We start from the raw sequence: 20,374 nt of genomic DNA, 5'->3' as shown, positions 1-20,374 counted from the left end.
CCTAAAAATCTGGACTACAATTCCCATTGTCTTCAGCCAGCATAGTCACTACTGTAGAGCAAGACAGTTCCTATATTTCACCATGGAACTTGTGTCACAGGGCTGCATTAAATGGTATTTAATATCCTCCTCCTCTTCAGTTCAACTATGTTTGATTCTCAGAGACTGCCTGGATAAATCTCTGAAATTTTCTAGGCAAAGTTTTTTTCTGAAGAGCTTTGACATTTCTTCCTTTCTAGGGTGGAGGGAGAGTGACTGGCCAAAGTCACCAGCTGGTTTTGTGCCTAAAGTGGGACTAGAACTTACAGCTTCTGGGTTTTTAGCCTGATGTGGTAGAAACCAACAGGCTCTCATTTAATATATACTATAGTAAATGTTGGAAGAATTTACTACAGCTCCAATTCTGACTTGGACCAGCCAGCATGGCCAATGGCAAATGTGGCTGGGCAGCAGTTCTTCAGCAGTTTCCCCTTCTTGAAATTGTCAACAGGCTTATTTGCACTCTGCTATTTTACATCATTCCTGATCAGTATAGTAAGCCACATGGTTTAAATGAGAATGAATGAATCCTCAGCACTACAAAGAGGTGCTGCTGATCAAACTACTTATCTTACATCAGTGTCTCATAACTCTCTAACTTAATTCTAGTTGTGCTGGACTTTACTCTTTCAAGATTGTTAAACTGGTGTAACTGTTTGCCCTCAAATCTGTAGTTTCTATCAGTTAATAGATCAAATTTCATAAGAGTACGATGAAGCAGAGGTGTGGCTCTAAAATTTCTTAGCAAGCAATCTAATGGAGAAAATAAGTAGTTGAAACATGCCAATTAATCCACCTGATAAAAGAGATAATTCAACTTGGGAGGGGGAAAAATGGTGAAGACTGCTCCATTAAAGGTGGAGCTGATGACGGCAGCTGAATGAAGAGTCAGAATGAAGAGTGTCCTTTAAAAAAGATGCTGAGTGTGATTTGAGAGGGGGGGTGCTTCCCCTCATTTTCAACATGCTGGAAACTGTTGCCTTGTTTTTTCCCTATAAGGAACAACTTTCTGGAGCACTTGTGAGCAATTTCAAGTCCTCTCCTTGTCCAGAGAGGAATTACAAAGTGCCAGTCTACTTTTGCATGCTTCTTTTTCTAATTACTCATGTAGTAAACTGCAGGGACTAGTCCAGGCTATGGCAGATTCAAAAACTGACTGAGGCATAAAGAGAGAGGCAAGGATATGACAGCTATGATTGCAGACCAAGGAAAACTGTGTTTGTTTTTATACGTGACTATCTTACTACTATTACCATGTTAGGTTTGTATAGATTGGCAAGTAGCTCACAGATTTTTAATTCTTCATTGGTGGACTGATGCTAGTTTTATGAGTCATTGTTAATCCCTCCTGCCCTATTTCTGTCTTCACTTCCTTGCAGTAATGAAATGGGGGAAAAGAGAAAAAGAATAACATTGGAACCATTCTATTCTCTTAACCTTGTGTCTACAGGCAAATATTAGATTAACATATGTGGTTGTGGATAACATTAAGAACCAAGCTTAAGGAGTAAATTAGAGAAACTCTGTTATAAATTGTAATTCAGATACTGACCCTTAACCTCTTTGGGACATGCTAAATCTGACAATCAGCTGTCATGATGAGTAAAGAGTCAATGTTTGAAGATATATATATATATAGGAATTTGGTTGATAGCTGCATAAGAGTACAAGATGATTTCTTGGAACTGGAATGATTAATAAGTACAAGAAAAATCTGATTAGTAAGCATGGACTTGTCTTAGGATTCCTAGATTCTTTTATATTCCTGGATAGTGTTCATGTGATCACAGTAGCACTTTTTATATTTCTGGATAAATTCAAGAACTGATGAGTAAGAACAATGTAACATATCTAGACCCATACAATCTGGCAATCAATCTTGGTAGTTGTGGTTTTAAGCTGTGTCATCAAGAGACTGGACTCAATTTTACATTCATTTTTACTACAGTGTTAAGAAGAAAGATGTTTGAATTTAATTTCTATTAAAATTGCTACTATTTATTTCTTTCCAGAACGGATGTGGTGGCTCAGCGGCAAAGATGCTGAGCTTATTGATCAGAAAGGTCAGCAGTTCGAATCCCTAGCACCGCATAACAGAATGAGCTCCTGTCACTTGTCCCAGCTTCTGCCAACCTAGCAGTTTGAAAGCATGTAAACATGCAAGTAGAAAAATAGGAACCACCTATGGTGGGAAGGTAACAGTGTTCCATGCGCCTTTGGCATTTAGTCATACTGGCCACATGACCATGGAGATATCTTCAGACAGTGCTGGCTCTTCGGCTTTGAAACAGAGATTAGCACTGGCCCCCAAAGTTGGGAACGATTAGCACATATGAGGGGAACCTTTACCTTTACCTATTTCTTCCCAAGGGGGAACCTGGTACAACAGGAGAATGTCAGCACACTTATAAATCATGCATATCACTTCCTTCTCTCCCTGGACATTACCCTTTAACCACATATGTATGTCACCTGAGGATATAAGTGGATATTACTGTATTCTGGACTTGCTGCCACTTTTATTTGCACAAACAAAGCCCTTGCAAACTAAAAGTAAACCAGGACAGTGAATACTCTTGAGTTTGTACTCCTGCAGAGCTTCATAAAATCCTGCAAAGGGCCACAGGCAATGGGGAGAATTGTGCAAAGCTTCAGCTGTATTCATATAGTAACAAAGTGCAAGATGTCTTTCTTCCCCCCCCCCACCTTCCTACCTGCATGAGGTAGGTGGGCTTTTTGGTAAAACAGGTGTGCAAAACTGCGGCTCCAGAAAAACTACTCTTGAACTAACGCTTAAGCAACAGAAAGCCGAAAATAAATGTATGAAGGGACTGCCATATTTTCTGCATTCATCAACGTACCTATTCCCTTCACACCAAACCTCATTTTCATCTCCTCTCTTCTTCGCCCAGGCTGCTCAAAGGCCAGCCCGCAATCGACAGAGGAACGCCGGCATCGATAGGATGCCTAAATAAATCGTGCCTCCAGCTGCTCATGCGGCAGAAAGTTCCCGGCTAAACCTGTTGAATAATTTCTACCTCAGAGAATCTGAAAGAGAGGAGGAAGATTTTTTTAAAAAAACACCAACCAAAAGCCGTCCAGCACGAGAGCCCGGCGCGCGGGGTTAATGCAGAGGGCGCGTTTTCACGGAAACCTCGGATCCGCCGCAAATTAGCCTGGGAGGAGTTTCCCAGAAGAGGAGGGGGGGAGGGAGTTCGGCCAACCCGACGAAGGCAAACCTGAACTAAGCGCGGGCGAGCGGTAGCCGAGTTGTTGCTGCGCGTGCCTCAAATCGTTTCCCTCGAGGCGGCGACCAGCACCTCCGCCTCCCCTCCTTTGGCTACGCTCCCCCGGCGAGTCCGAACGGGGCTCATCGGCCTCTCCCCCCGCCGGGCGCGAGGTTCCCAGCTGCAGCCGGAGGCGAAGCGGGCCCTCCCCGAGGAGGGGCCAACCCGGCAAAGGCAGGAGAGCCGCCGCCAGAGTCGGGGAAGGGGAGTCTTCCAATCGACCGCACTAGCATCAGGGAGGGAGGGAGGGAGAGGGGGGAGGAGGACGGCGCTGGGAGGAGGAGAGGGGGCGCCCGCAAAAACGCTCGGGCGCAACCGCCGCTTGTGGGGTGTCTGGCTGCGGGGTGGCCGCTCTGCGCTCTCGACACCGCTCAGCTCTTCTCAATGAATGAAGGCGCGGGACCCTTTGGGTACACTTGGGATCCCTCGCGAAAACAGCTCAGCTCGGGGCCGTCTGCAGCCGTCCGCCTGCCCTGCCGCGTAAGTAACCGCCTTGCCTGGTGGTTGGGGTGGTCGAGAATGGGGCGAAGCTGCTTTTGTTTCTTTTCTTTGTGGGTCCCCCTTCCTCTTTCACCACCACCACCACCACCTCCTCCTCCTCTTCCCTGGGACTCGGAGGAGGGTGCTGATCCGGCTCCACCTGACCCTTCTTGAGATGCGCTACTCGAGAGTTGGCGCTTCCTGAGCAGCGGCGGCAATCACCCCATTGTTTCTTGAGGGGGGGCGCATGTGTGGAATGTGGTGGTGGTCGGCATTGTTCCTGCAGCTGCTTTGCCCGCGGAAAAGCGCTTCCGAGCTAGCGGGCGGAGCGTTGTTCGATTACGAAGAGTTTTGAACTAGTTGGAAGCGGGGAGAGAGACAAAGCCAGAAGGGACCGGCTTGGGGAGAGTCGGCGGTGACGACACCTGCGTGTTTCCAAGTTCTCCGGGGAGTCTTTCCCAGCTCCCCGACCCTTCTCAGTTTATTGTTCTTTTCTATAGCATCGCGGATTCCCCTTAAGCCGCTTCTCGTTCACACGAAGGGCTGAAACGGTAAGGGCTGTAATTGCATACACATCCAGGTCAAAAGCTCGCTCGAGTTCAGGAAAGTGCACGCCCGGACTTCGCTTCGCGTCTTTTGTTACCTGGAGCGGCTTGGGCAACCGGCTTCGTGCCGCGTTTTCAAGGCCCTTTTAAAGCTGGGCGGTGTTTAAAAGGCGAAGAAAGCAGCTGGCTCTCACCGTGGGATTTTGTGCCGTTCTATCCTGGAAATAAGGATGAAATAGATTTTGTTTACACTTGTCTTTCTCTCCACCTCCCCGGCCTTTCAGTTGGCTTGTGCACACACGCACACCCCTGTGTAAAAGATTTTGCTGGCTCCGCTTCCCAGGATTACCCTGGGAGAAGCCAGGGTTTGCCAGCAGGTGGCTTGAGTTGCCCCGTGTGACAGGTGTGTATTGGCAATATGTGGCCGCTGGTAGAGTATGCATATCTTATTCCTATGCTAGTGTGGATGTGCGTGTGAAGTGCAGTAGTTCCAAGAACAGGAGTGCCCCAAAGTTTTATACAGCCCTCTTGAAAATCTGGTATGTTTGTTCTTGGAATAAGCATCTGTGTTCCTTTGATTTTCTTTTTGTACATGAAAGATATAGGGAAAATTGTTGCCTATACTAGACTGTAAGACTGCTGAATTCTGGGGAAGGAAACAGGCACTGTTTAAATACTACCAGCTGTTTTTTTTAAAGTAACTATTCTTCCAGGTTGTGTTTAAGCAGCTTCTTTGATTTGTGTGCTTCCCTTGAACTTGTTTCAAGAAAAACTTGCAGCTTTTAAGGGGGGGATTCTTTTAAAATGTGGTTTGAATAAACTACCTGGGTAGTGCAAGTTTTGGAGAATCACCACCTGTTGATTTGTCTAGACTACATTTTTGTAATGTTCTTGTGTTGTAAACAAACCTTATATCTATTCCGTGGTTAAAATAATTGGCCAGACAGCTGGATGTTTCTCATGTTCTTTTCCCTTTGATAACAAAAATCACTTTCAAATTCCATTTAGTAATCTTTTATGAATATTCATCCCTGCTGCTTCTTGAAGTCAGTCTGTCTTTTAAAATTCCAGCCACAACTTGGTTGCTTCGTTCATTTCAGAAGTTGATAGTGCAATATATCTCATTTTTTTCGGCTTCTTACCTTTTAAATACTATTTCATGTTTAGTTTTCTGTTTAATGGAAGAAGCTGTCTTGTATATTGTGCAAAAAAAGTTGTGTAAAATGAGAAATAACTTTAATATTTGCTGACTTATCTTCAGAAATGGGATCCAACATCCATTGAATTTTTTGGAAGCACTGGTGAAGTTAGAACATGCCAATGCTACATTTTCTAAGAAATCTTGCCATTTCAGATTGTAAATGATGTGGAATTCTATCAGAATAGACAGCAAAGATTTCATTGTAAAAAAAAATCACCATAGCACTTGGAGAGTAAGAATCCTTGAAAAATGATAATTCTTAAAGCTGTTAAAATGAAAGGAGTATTGAAAGGGTCAATTCTACTGTATCCTGTCCTTCCCTTTAGGTACAAAAAATAAGGTGCAAGTGAAATGGATTCTACTTGTGAGTTTATGTGCAGGAGTAGTTCTTGATGCTTTTTATCTGATACGTACATTCTTACAGGGAAAAATAAGCAGGTAAAGCACAGCAATACTTAGGATAGGACTGGAAAAAATTTGCAAACCAGATTAGGATTGCAACCCAGGGATTCTGTAAACTTTGTTAAAACAACATTTGGGTTGGTTTCCTGGGTCACAGCTCTTATTATCAGTGTCAGTATGGATAACTTAAGGTTGTGTTTCCAGGAATATAGCATGGATTCAAAGCATTCTTTTATTATCACAAAAAAAATGACGTATGGAATCCTCTTATTTCTGCACATATATGGCCAGGAATAGATTAAGACATTACCAGAGACATGAAAAATGAAAAATGGGTGCACTCTTATAGGAAATAGTTGTGGGGACTGTGGCATGCACCGCTTACTAGAACATGTGAAATAGGTCTGCGGACAGAACAGTTACTGTGCTTAACAAATGCAACTTAACATTTGAGAAGAATGAATTCATCCCTGAACTCATTGAACAATCTCAAGCAGATTGCTGTTTCTTTTAGTTCCACTTGCAGTTTAAGAGCTATGATTATTACTATAAGGTAAAGATTCCCCTCGCACATATGTACTAGTCGTTCCTGACTCTAGGGGGGGGTGCTCATCTCCATTTCAAAGCCGAAGAGCCAGCTCTGTCTGAAGATGACTCTGTGGTCATGTGGCTGGCGTGACTAAATGCCAAAGGCGCACAAAATGCTGTTACCTTCCTACAAAACATGGTTCCTATTTTTCTTCTTGCATTTTTACATGCTTTTGAACTGCTTGGTTGGCAGAAGCTGGGACAAGTAATGGGAGCACACTCCCTTACGCGGCACTAGAGATTCCAGCTGCCGAACTGCCAATCTTTCTGTTCGACAAGCTCAGCATCTTAGCCACTGAGCCACCGTGTCCCTCGATTATTACTATACTAACATTTTAAAAGTTTAGTTGTTATAAATGGCCTTCTACTTTTTCCAAGGCTCAAACTAAAAAAAGGGGTTGAGGTAATCCCTTTTATACACTGAATATGAAGTGACAGTAGAATGATACAGCTGCTTTCAGAGTATATGTGGGCCAGAACCTGTGCTCTACATGGGGCTGCCCTTGAAGAGTATTCGGCGACTTCAGCTGGTCCAGAATGCAGCCACGCAAGTGATCGTGGGTGCACCTCGTTTCACCCACGTAACACCTATCCTCCGCGAGCTGCACTGGCTGCCTGTTGATCTCCAGGTGCGCTTCAAGGTGCTAGTTGTCACCTACAAAGCCCTTCATGGTATTGGATCTGGGTACTTGAGAGACCGCCTACTGCCAATTACCTCCACTAGGCCAATAAGATCCCATAGATTAGGCCTCCTCCGAATTCCATCAGCCGGTCAATGTCGACTGGCAACTACCGGGAGGAGAGCCTTCTCGGTGGCTGCTCCGACCCTATGGAACGAACTCCCCGTGGAGATTCGTACCCTCACCACCCTTCAGACCTTAAAACCTGGCTGTCCCAACAGGCCTGGGGCTAAAGACTTCAACCCCACCCGAATAGTATGACTGTTGTGCTTTTTAACGATGTATTGTCTTCATGTGTATAACTTGTTTTGTCCTTCCCTCCCCCTGAATTGTGAGCCGCCCTGAGTCCCCCCAGGGAAAAGGGCGGCATACAAATAAAGTTAAATCCAAATCCAAATCCAAACCTCTGCTGATGTGTATTGAACTCTTCTTGTTTTGAAGAAAATCCATGCATTTATCCACACATGCATATAATTCTTTTGCAGAAATATTAAAATGCTCAACTATTCCGGGATGGCCCAGGAAGACAGAACTTTGTGGAATTGTCTCCACAAAGAGAGAATTGGAGTATAAAGGAATAAGTTTCAGAGATGGGATACAAATATGGAACCTGCTATGGCCAACTTCTTCTGTGATGCCCAAACCAGACTAGTACCTATAGTTTTATTTTTTCTGCTAAATAGTTTCTATTTTTCTGATTACTCACTGATATCATGATCTTATGAATCCTTTAAAAAAATATATTCGGTGACGTGGCAGAAAAGATATTTCCCTTCGGATGTGATGCCAGAGGCATGACTCATTTGTACTTACGATTACCTTCATTCACTGTATGTTCAAAGCCATATTATTAATTACTGATTGGGCTACTTTCCAATGAATTTGTGAAGTTGGCAGTTTTCCACTGGCCATTTAGTGGACCAAAACTGTAAAAATAATCTCCAGTGATTATTTTGAGAGTCAAACCAAATATTGACAGCATGTAGGCACTGATGACAGAAATATTGATATGTCAAGCACACAGTTCACATGTATTTGAAAATTTGATTGGAAATTTAACAAACCCTACAGATAGTGACTGTTTACTTGTGGTGATTCTGGACTGATGTAAATACCGTACTTTCCACTTTGATTTGAAATCTAAGGGTACAGCTCTGTACCCATTTATCTGAGTATAAGCAATGCTATTTGCTTGTGAGCAGACATCTAGGATTGCACTGTAAATGAGACTAGTAAGCATGGATTCTAATGAAATCTGTAATAAGGTAGCTAGGAACCAAATGCTTCCCATTAATCCCTTGTTCATTACTTTGGATATGTTATGTACCTGTGTGGCAGTGGAACATTTCTGGTTATCAAATAAATTGGCTAGATCACAAAAGTAAAGGTTGGATTTGAAAATCTCTTATATTGCCAATGCTTTGTTTGATGGCTCATGCTCAGCTTAGCTGAGTGACTGAACTTAATCTTCTGAAATATGAAATGGAATCTGAATGAAGTTTTCAATTTGGTTGCACCTTCCAAATTTAACTGCCCTTTCACTTCTCTTCATAAACTATCAGGCAACTGCTACATAAAAATTCTGCAGTCCATATTCTAAGTATAAATAGATGACACCAGAATAGGTGCAAGAAAGGCTAGTGCAACTCTACAGAGTAGGATTTGTAGAACTCACTGTTTCAACAATGGTGCTTTTCAGGATAACTTTGGAATGTTGTGTTTCCTGACTGGGCCATGCCCTTCCTCTTCTAGACCATGTTATTCCAGAAGCAGCTCAGTCATTTATGGAAGTCCATTATCCGATCTGGAAATAGTAGAAGAATACCAATCTTGGAAAATCATGTTCTGAAGTGGGTATAACACATCCTGAAGTTCTCTGGAATGTTCCATTCCAGACAGATTTAACCTCCTAAAGTCACTGAGATTTAGACCACAAATAAAAAACAAGCAGCAAATCCTTACTCTATAAATGGCTCCTTCTTGTGATTGGAGCAAACTTGGACCATATTTTTAGAAAAACTTGATGATCTGTTCCTTATCTGTATAGGGAACAGGCTAACTTGTCATCAATTTCATCTGTCTTTCTCTTCAGGTATCAGCAATGGGAATGGGATTGGTCACCTGCCCAGGAGAATGTGGAGGACCATTTTTCCCATATGCTTAGCAAGGCCTTATCTTCAAGAGCAAACCAGCTCATATGTTCTTACTTGGGTAGAGTCTGTTGCAAATTTCGGCTCAAACCTGACCTAGCAGATTATGAAACCTGGACACTTAAGTGAGAACATAAAGAGAAGCATTGCAATAGGTAGGTGGTATGAAGTAGTCATTAATGGGTTTACTTCTGAAGTTGTGATACTTCTCTATGAAATGCTTAAGCTTTGGCATTTTTATTTTTAAAAAATGAAATTAAATTGTATTGTGTGTTTTACGTCTTACATCTTACATATTTACACTTTGTGTTTGCTTTATATTCTAAATCAGGGTTGTCTAACCTTGGCAACTTTAAGATCTGCAGATTTCAACTTCCATGCTGGCTGGGAAATTCTAGGAGTTGAAGTCCACAAGTATTAGGTGTCTAAGGTTGGACACTCCTGTTCTAAATGAACCTGGTCACTTGTTGGACCTAGTTTTCATCTGCCTTTCAATATACTAATTAAAAGCCAGTTATAGGTCTTGGACCAAAAAAGACCTCCCATGAACAGGCTTGTAGAATATGTGAATATAGGATATTGCAGAGGGAAAGTAGAAGTGTGAAAGCTGCAGTCCAACCATCCCTTGCAGTATTTACTATATACTGAAGTTAAAACAGTAACATCCTTTTCTCAAGGAGAAATTCACAGAAAGGCCTTGAGATCTTTTTCAGTTCCTTCCTACAATGCTTTATGATAATTCATAGCAAATAAATACTTGAACACATGTAATGAGCCAAACATTTAACTAGGATACAGTCTTTTATAATAAAATGCTTCAAACACTATAAAGCATCTTCTCATGTCCTCCTTTTTATATGCAGAGTGCACAGCCTTTCGTTATTAAGGCTTATGGTTCAGATTTCCACAACTGCTTGTGGTGCTGTCCTCTGGCTAAATTTATAATGGAATCCTATTTGCTGGTAGTAAAGTTAAATCTGGAAATGGCAGCAATGGGATATGTAAGTAATTGTGGTTAGAAAGGGGAAGGTTATATCTGCCTTCTGACTTATTTTTATGACATGCAGGAGTCCTGAATTCCTATTGAACACTACATTTGGCTATCTTTGCTGGTAAAAGTTAGTTTAAATATTTTGCATAGATTTTTTGATAATATCAGGCAGGATATAAATTATATAAAATTATATATCAACTTCTCATGATGAAAGTATTTTAGGCTTCATGATGATGACGTTATATTTTGAAAACTTACAATGGAAAGTTTAATTTTTGTCCTAATTCTAGGAATCTATATAATCCACATTTATTTCAATTCCATAGTGTCTCTTTTTCTGGCTCTTTGAAAGGAGAGACAATGAAGCAAAATGTGCTGTATCTACACATTGTTTAACAGTAAGATTTGATGTCCTCTTTAGGAGATCCATCTTCAGACAGGTTTCACACAAAAGTAATGTAAATTAAATAGAAGCATAACATGTCATTTTCACATGTGTACCTTGTTTACAATGTGACCACTTCAGAATATGGTCGGGAATGTAAACAATTCCATTACATACAAAAGTAACATTTAAGAAAATGACTTTGGTGTGCTAGCATTTTGTAAATGAGGTTTTATGTGAGGAACCAATTTCAGAGTAGTTGACCCCATACTTCACATTCCAAAGTGGCACAGTTCTTGCAGTTATGAGACACATCTTTTAAAGATGACAGTCAAGCTCAGTGTGTGGATATGTATGTATAAGGGATGTAACTTTTACTCACAGGGTATATTAGATGCCTCCTAGAGATTTTGGTAAATTAAATCTGGAGGCAAATTCATAAAGTCGGGTGTGAAAGGTGTAAGTCAGGAGTGTGAAACTCCTTAAAGTTAGCAACTTTAAGACTTGTGCAACTCCCAGAATTCCCTAGCCTGCCATGGGAATTCTGGGAGTTGAGGTCCATAAGACTTGGCCAAGGTTAGACACCTCTGGTGTAGGCGTTCGATACTCTCAGTACTGCTAGCACCTTTATGTTTGTTTTTGATGTAATTTTGAAGTCTCTAAGAAATATTGAAAGTAATATATGTCTTTGTACATAGTTTTCTTTCTTTTAAGGATACTTTAAAGTATCAGTAGGGGTGTGCATAAGTGCAGCAGCGTGCCTAACGTCCCTGTCCTACTGTCCCCATATATTTGTACCTATTTCCTGTGTTTTTATTCATGGTTATTCTTATTCCTGTTATCTTGTACAGGAGTGACACACTAAATTAAAAAAAAAAATCTCACCAAATATTGCTGGAAGAAGGGTGAACTGTACTATTTTCTTAGGGTCTTTATTTTACCCACATAACTTGTATCCTGCAGCTTCCATACTTGTCACATGATTTGGGATGACACATTTTATCTTGAACAATAATAGCAAATATTTGTATATTTGTACATATTAAACTCTCATATTAAAATATGGGAAAATCAATAGCAGCAATGAATGCATCAACTGCAATGTTTAATATGGTAAATAAATTAAGGTTCTTTGGGAGTTCTTTGGGAGTCATTCAAAAAAAGTGAAAAGGGGTACTAAGAGAAATTTTTTAAAGAAAAACAGGTCTGGAAAAAAAACTACAGGACTTTAATACCTTTTTAAAAGACGTGGATAGTAATGGACAGATATTAATCCATATTTTGGTGGAATATATGGCCAGTATATATGCCCAATAAATTATTTTGGGTTTTCTTCAATAAGTGTTCACATCTAGCAATACTGTTAGTGGAATGGGTGATGGAATTATTTGTTTGAGGTTGTTTTATTCTGACTTACACAAAATATATAATTTGTGCATACAGTTTCATTTCCAAGCTCTGCTCCCTGAAACTGAAACTGATTTTGGGAGATTCCTTTAGTGCAGCAAATTTTAGATTTGATGTAGCACCTCTAAATTCTCATTGCTTAGCTTGTAATCCCTGATTTGGTGCAAACAAAGTTTTGATGCTTGTACTTTTTAATAGTTGCATCCAATAGTGGAAATGGCACTAAAGTGGAAACCCAATTGTGCCATCACAAGCTTTATTTTTATCACTGAGATTGTAACTGGGAATTACAGGTAGTCCTCGATTTACAACTGTTCATTTAGTGACTATTCAAAGTTACAACAGCACTGGAAAAAGTGACAAAGGACCATTTTTCACAGTTATTACCTTTGCAGCGTCCTCATGATCATGTGATCAAAATTCAGATGCTTAGAAACTGGTTCATATTATGACCGTTGCTATATAACCCAAGGTCATGCAATCACATTTTGCGACCTTCCAACAAGCAAAGTCAGTGGGGAAGCCAGATTCCCTTAACAACCAGGTTACTAACTTATCAACTGCAGTGATTCACTTAACGAAAAATGTTGTGAAATGGAGCAAAACTCACTTAACTAATGTCTCACTTAATGACAGGCTTTTAGTTGAGTTTGAGAATTGGATTGCCAAACCTTTTATGCACAAGTCCATTCTGTTCTGATATTAGCGTTGGGCTCTGATTTTTAAATGCATTGGACTCCAGGTCTTAGCTAATAGGCCAGCAATATTATTTCCGTTTCATAACTACTTAATGCTTGCTGTGCAGTGCATTTCCTAATAAATTCCCAGTTGCAATGAAAACTTAAATAATGATTTCATTGGACAAGTTGCTTTGAAGTTCTCTAAGATTGTATAGAGGTTTTTTAATGGGCATTGATGTTTTTGTATTAAAGCCTCTTGCATACTGAGCATAAAATATAATGCAGCCCTAGAATTGTGCCTAGTGGGTAATCAGACACACTTTTGTTCCAGACAGACACATCCTGCTGCTTTTCTAAATAGTATTTTAGTCAAGAAGAGAACAGACTGAAATAGGCAAGATGATATGATCAGTTACAGAGATGAATGCTGGGTTAGGAAAAAATGGAGATCAAGCCATGAAAACCTTCGGTGCACGAAGGCATGGAAAATAGCTCAGGATACAGTTAAGAGGAACGCAAACTGGCATCAAGAAACTAGTGGTAGAAAAAAAGGTGGAGAAATGGTTTGAAGAATGATCTTCACATGCCTATTTGGGAAGTACAGAATTGGTGCATATGAAACATTAGGAGCATTATGCAAAACCACGGTTTGGAGCTATGGAAACAGAAAAAAACCTGTTTCCCTTCATGAACTCCAATAAACCCAAACCAGCTGAAACAATAGCCATCTGATGATGATGAGACCCAGTAATGAAGGAGGCAAGTTTTTTCCCCTTCTGCATTGGTTATATCTTTCATCAATTTTTATCAATTATATCAATCTTTATCAATACAAGCAATCCTTGACTTATGACCAAAGTTCCTTGAGCCCAAAGTTCTGCTGCTAAGTGAGACAGTTGTAAAGTGAGTTTTGCCCTATTTTACAACTTTTCTTGCTACAGTGGTTAAGTCAATCGCTGCAGTTGTTGAGTTAGTAACATGGTTGTTAAGTGAACCTGGCTTCCCCATTTGACTTTTCAGAAGGTCACAAAAGGTGATTGTATGACCCCAGGACACTGCAGTTGTCATAAATATGAATCAGTGGCCATGGGCCTGAATTTTGAACATGTGAACTATGGGTATATTGCAGCGGTCATAAGTGTGCAAAACAGTTGTAACTCACTTTTTTCAGTGCTGTTGAACAGTCACTAAATGAACTGTTGTAAGTTGACAACTACCTGTGTAGAGAAAGAGACTGAGGAGGGAGTAGCGAGTATATCCATAATGATTTCTTGTTTATCACAAGAAAAAGAAAATATCTGGGTACGTCTCAGGGGCCTTTAATTGACAATTGTTCAAAACAGGATGTGAAGGCGAAAAAGAACTTCAATCTAATCTTAAAGAACTGTTGTTTTGTTCTTTTATATTCTTGCCTGCAGAAAGTCTACCAGACTATCTCAACATCGGAGCCAAAAATCTTGAACTTATGTTTCTTTCTCAAAGTTACTACACAAATAAATAGACACAATAGCTTCTCTCCGATCATGCAGAGTATAAGAATACCTTGGAAAGTTTTGAAAGCCTGTTTTTTTGTAAGTTCATCCATGGCTTACTCTGTTATAGCAATATTTGTTTCTACAAGTATGAAAGAAAAAATATTGCTGTTTGCTGTTTGTATTGTATAACTTTCCAGCAAGAGGGAAGAGGGGAAGGGGGGGGGGACACTCTTACTATAAAACTTACTGTTTTAATCATAAAACGGGTAATGGTGTTTTTAAACTTTTGGAGAGGGACTTTTTATGGCTTTGGGAAGTCTGCGCCAAAGATATTAGAAGATCAGTGGAGTCTCTGTTCCAAGAACGGCATGGCCGCTGGGAGCACCTTCTCAGTCTGAAAAATCCAGTAAATGTGTAGGAGGACTCTGTAATGTTTGCATCTAGCAGAAGGCCCACAGTCTTTTGCCATAAAGGAAATCAACTGCAGATGGATGAAACAGTTTCAGCTCCAAGTATATGGATATTTTTTTTAAAAATCTACGACGTTTCTTCCTTATCCAGGTTCTTACCTTGAATAATAACTTGGAAGACTGAGAAAAAGAACATTTGTTTTGAAATAAAATGTACATTGCTTTGAAGGTTATGTAATAAATGCAGCTCAGAACCCATGTGGGGACCTAGGGGAGAAAATACCTTCATTAGAAATATAATGATAACCCTCTGTCTCTGTGGAAGAATTTGGATGCTATATTTGCATGGCACTTTTAGTTTAACCAAAGTTTATGGCATCCAGTTTCTTGGCTATATGTAAAATGTGCAGAATGTACTAGGTTTTAATTCAACTCCATGAGTTTAATAATTTACTAGATTAAAATGTGGCTGGTTTGTGATTTGGGGTGCTCTGTATGGTTTCTCTGTATTTTTGACACTATTTTAAATTCTCATTCCAACTTTTGATACGTACATTCAGGTCTGAGTTAATTCAGACATGAGGCTGAACAATGGTGTCACAATACAAGGATGAACCTACCTTGCCATTGGCAGTCCTCTTCTTCTTCTTCTTAAAGGAATTTGACCTCGTCCTGATACGTCCACAGTATAATAATTGGAGCCTGGTCATTGGTGCTTTGAGTACTTTGATTTCTGGTTGTCCACTAATCATAATTAAAGTTTAAAAAAAAAAAGAGGTTGAGATGGCACTATCATCATCATTTAATGACCCCATAATTCCTTGCGGGATGGAGTTTGAAAAACTGAATGGAGCTAGCAGAGTGTTTACTGGCTGGATGCCCTTCCTGACGCCAATATAGAGATTTGTTTGGCAGATATATTCTCACTGTGTCCAGAGAGAAAAATATCTACCTCTACCTAGGATTGAACTTACCGCCTCCTGAGGCAAGAGCTGCATCACACCTGTTGAGATGGCACTATGGTTAATCCAAAACATAAGTGGAAGAGCTTAACTTCACAGCTGCAGTGGAGAGTGGGATATATAATAGACTTAAGGAAAGGTAGTTGGATTCATTTTTATGATGCTAAAGAAAAAGAAAGCAACAGTTTGGCATCTGTTTTCTTATAGTTTTTGAAAACTCTTGGAGTAATGAGAGATTTAAGAGCCATATGTGTGGGATGCTAGTTGCCGAGCCTGGTGTTCAGTAATTGAGCATTATTGCCTAAACCCATCTACGGTAAATATATGGTCAAGAAGATCAAGGATATAATGATCCAGATGTTTTGGAAGCATCCATCACTTACATGGGGTCTGAGTTCAAAAATTATTTTATGATTATGATCCTTGGCATATCCCCCAGACTCTGCTTGAAAGGTAGTGCTCCTTTTTTACCCTCAGCTATCTATAATGCTAAGTTTGTGTACACAATGCAGAAATATTCTAATGAATCAAAACAGTCAGATATAGAAAAGAATACAATTGGCAATAGCATTTATTTTATGTTATTCAGCTTGCTTGGGTGTAATTTATTGATTTTGGCTAAGTCCCAGATTTACAAAAAAGGAGGCCATTTGATATTGGAAATGTGGAACAGATGATAGATGTTTTTCTTGCCAATTCATTAATTCTCAATATATTTCCTTTCTTCATGACTAGTTTCTCCAATTGGTTTAATGGGTCGGTGATTATACTTTCTACAATCTTACATCCTATAATAAGTTCAGTGTGGAGCATTTTCATTTGTAGTATTAAAGTGTATTGCCAGCACTCAGCAAGCATCATTCAGTTTATACCTATAGATTTTAAACCATGGTCTTATTATCTGTGATTTTGTATTATCCCCAAAAATATATCTTGTTATTTTCAGACTAGGGGTGAACTTTGGTTTCTGTTACTTATTGTTTATTGAAAAAATACAGGATCAATTTAGTTTTTTACATACATATTTTAAAAACATATTTTAATGTTAATTATGAGCTGGGTTTGTGAATGATAGCGATGGTGACTCTGTTGGCTTCATTTTGCTGTAGAATGTTTCCTAATTTGCAGGCACTTTTTTCTGTTCTTGATACCTTATTTTCATGAAATTATCTTCATTAGCTTTAAGCATGACATGGTGGCTTAGTTGTGAAGACACTTGCTTCCCACTCAGAAGATTGAGAATGCAATCTTAGGGAATGACAGATGTTTCTCACTCAGAGCCCACGGAAAAAATATCTGCTGCAAACTCCACATAGGCATCAGGAATGGCATCTGGCCAATAAATGCTCAGCTTCATCCAGTTGCCCTGACTCTACCACAAATAGGAACTAAAGGATCATTTTAAAAAACCGTTAGGTTTAAATAACAGCATTGCAATGAAAGTATGTTTATAGTTTTTGGATGTCACTGGTTGAACTAATGTCTTTTGCCACATGCGCCTGATAGACGTTTGTGGGCCCTTGGTGTTTATTGGAAAAGGGGTATATTGCCATATATAAGCTTGTTGCAGCAAAGAGTTTTGTAGAAATAAAATGTGATATTCATTTTTTCCAGTCTTTTTTCACTACAGTACTGTGATATAAATTAATTTCCTGATAATTTATTTGGAATTAATTGATGGCTGTTTTCTCTTACATAAACATAAATACTCATACTCTATTTGTTTTCAGGATAAGCAGAATACCAAGAAATTTAATGCCAGCCTATACCCTTTTATTGTACTTCTTTCATATTTAGGGTGACCAGACGTCCCGCATCTGGCGGGACAGGCACGCCTTTTCATAATTTTTCCCGTGTCCCGGGCAGTTCTCAAAAATTTAGCTTTCTAATCTTTCGCGTGCGTAAAAGGTCTGAGGGAGAGCTCATTGTCCATGGGAAAAACTTCGGGGCAAATTCTGTTTACGCGGTGGTCTCGAGATGCGCAGAAGTAGGGAAGGGAGGGAGGACAGCGCTAATGGATGCTCTTTCTCCATCGCGATCTCCTCTTTTGATCTGTGACCATGAGCCGTTCCTATTGGCCGTTTCCCTTGTGACGTCTGTATCAGGTGCCGGGCTTAGTTTCCGTATCTTAAGAGAGACCGGTTTCTTGTATGCTGCAAGGAGAGGCAGAAGCCAAGAAGAGCCGGGCCTGCCTTCTCGCTACCCCTGCTCCGCCCCGGTCACCGGGGATGCGGACAGCTCTCCGCTAGACTCTCTGCCAAACTGGACGGGGAAAGGGGAAAGCTGTTCCCACCAGCCGAAGTCAGAACCATGCTGTGACCAAAGCTTGGAGAAAAATGGTTTGTGTGTGTGTGTGTGTGTGTGTGTGTGTGTGTGTGTTTGATTGAGCGAGGGATCTGGTAAGGGAACTGCACCTATTTAGAAAAGGTAAATTATTGCAAACATGATCAGTCGAAGATAAGTATGGGGACAGGTTGGGTGGTAGAGAGAAAGTGATAAAAGAGTGGGAGAGAGGAAGAAAAAAGAGGGGAGAGAGAAAGAGACAGAGAAAGAGAGAGAAAGTGAAAGAAGAGTGGGAAAGAAGGAGAGAGAAAGAAAGAAAAAAAGAAAGAGGGTAAGAGAGAGAGAAAGAGACAAAGAGGAGAGAGAAGGGAGAAGGAGAGAGAAAGTGATAGAAGAATGGAAAAGGAGGAGAAAGAGAAGAGAGACAAAGAGAAAGAGGGTGAGAGAAAGAGACAAAGAGGAGAGAGAAAGTGACAGAAGAATGGAAAAGAAGGAGAGAGAAAGAGGATGAGAGACAGAAAGAGACAAAGAGGAGAGAGAAGGGAGAAAGAAAGAATAAGTGAAGGAAGAATGGAAAAGGAGAAAGAGAAGAGAGACAAAAAGAAAGAGGATGAGAGAGACAGAGAGAGAAGAAAGGAAGAGGAAAGAGTAGGAGAGAACATTTCATTTCAACCCTGAGGTGCAAATATTCTCTTTGATTGGTAATTTTATTTGCCCATTTACTATCCAATACTCTCATTTCTCCTTAAGTTCATGAAGAATTCCCTTCTTTTTATTGAATTTATCACAATACCTTGAGAACAACTTTTTCAGCATAGCTTTACAGCTATTTAAAATATATAGTAATTTAGGTCAGGTTTTCAGAACATTAGTCTATTTATAAGTCAATGGTTGCGACCATTTTTCACACTTAGCGACCGTTGCAGCATCCTCATGGTCACGTGATCAAAATTTTGTTTGGCAACAGATTCGTATTTATGCTGGTTTCAGTGTCCTGGGGTGACCTTTTGACAAAATATAAAATTTTTAATCAAGCCCCCCCCCCCCGGTCAATGGTGTCCCTCTTTACCAATCTGAAAATCTGGTCACCTTATTCATATTAGTTACATAGTTTTTGTTTATCCAGCACCTATCACTTTTGCTTTCCCCCCCCTTTGCAATATAGACATTCTTATGTATTATATTATTATTGCACTTTTATTTTTCATGGATATTTATCAAATTCTGATTTCTATTTACAAAGGTTGGCAAAACCCCACCCTTGTAGACAGGTAAGTTGAATTTTTTCAATACTTTTTTCTTATATCACATACTACTTATTTGTTTTTTTTACAAGCATTTGCATATCTAAAATTTCTTGGTCCATTTTATTGTCTTTATTAAGCCTAATAACAAGGCATGCAAAATTGGATACTTGCTCTAGGTTTTTTTGAGGTGTTATTTATTTCATTTGAATGCTTCCCATTTGAGATATTTGGATTCCATTTGGAACATTTAGATTCTATTTGGAATATTTATTCTGTTCATCCCATTTGGATGCTTCCTCACTCCCATCAAACCCTGGGCGACTCAGAAGCATCAAAAACAATGAATACAAAAAAAAATTAACCAAAACAAGTACTAAAGTAATTGCAAAATAATCATAAGATAGCAATCCAACTACAAAACAAATGTACACATTGTAAAACTTGTAGTTGTGTACTCTATTTTTGTATTAATCAAAATTACTTCGATATAAATTATTTAATATCCATACTCATTGTAGCATACAATCAATTTGTATGCCACCCAGAGTAACTTCTTATGAGTACTGTAGATATTTTAATGTAATGTTTGATGAGTAATGTATTATTTGCTGCAAATCATTTGGGTTCTTGGCCAACAACATGGCATTATGTGTTTTATCGGGGCAACTGATCTACCCAAATATGGGATGGAGCATACTGCTTCCGCTTTCACCTTTCAGCTCCAATCCAGGAGCCTTTGTAGGCAGTTGCTTTCGCGACAAATTATTTTTTTATGTTAAATTTATATTTACCAACAAAGACTTATAAATTTAACACAACATTGCATTATCTGCATTGAAAAGTATTGTACATGCATTTTCACATCCACAATCAAAATACCTCTAACATCACCATAAGCATTCCTTATTTAAATATATATTACAGGAAATTTTATATTATTAGCTAAATTATACATACAATATATATTAAGTAAATGCATAAAGCATACATCCTTATCATACTGTCTGCTTAGTGTTGAGTCACTCACTATCAAGGATTTCATTTTTTTATGCCTGCTTTACTTTTGTCATGTATCACTTTTATTGCATTTGACAGCCAACTCTCAATGTTATATTCATGCAAAACATTGCATAATTCAAGCTTTCTCTAACTCAGCAGA

General features: G+C 39.6%; 1 protein-coding gene across 3 annotated transcripts in view; it reads left to right on the top strand.

Moving 5' to 3' along the window:
* The first annotated feature begins 3,648 nt into the window (after positions 1–3,648).
* Positions 3,649–20,374, top strand: part of PLEKHG1 (pleckstrin homology and RhoGEF domain containing G1) — a 127,002-nt gene continuing 110,276 nt past the window's right edge. For all 3 annotated transcript variants that reach the window (XM_087718296.1, XM_014059840.2, XM_087718295.1), the window contains exon 1: positions 3,649–3,806. The gene's annotated coding sequence lies outside the window, so the exon portion shown is untranslated. The remainder of the gene's footprint in view (positions 3,807–20,374) is intronic.

The sequence above is a fragment of the Thamnophis sirtalis genome, unplaced genomic scaffold (assembly GCF_051295495.1).
Source record: "Thamnophis sirtalis isolate CommonGarterSnake01/CBP01778 unplaced genomic scaffold, rThaSir2_p1.2 scaffold_6, whole genome shotgun sequence".
NCBI classification, from domain to species: domain Eukaryota; kingdom Metazoa; phylum Chordata; class Lepidosauria; order Squamata; family Natricidae; genus Thamnophis; species Thamnophis sirtalis.
The sequence above is the reverse complement of the archived record's forward strand: the minus strand, read 5'-3'. Positions and strand labels throughout refer to the sequence as shown.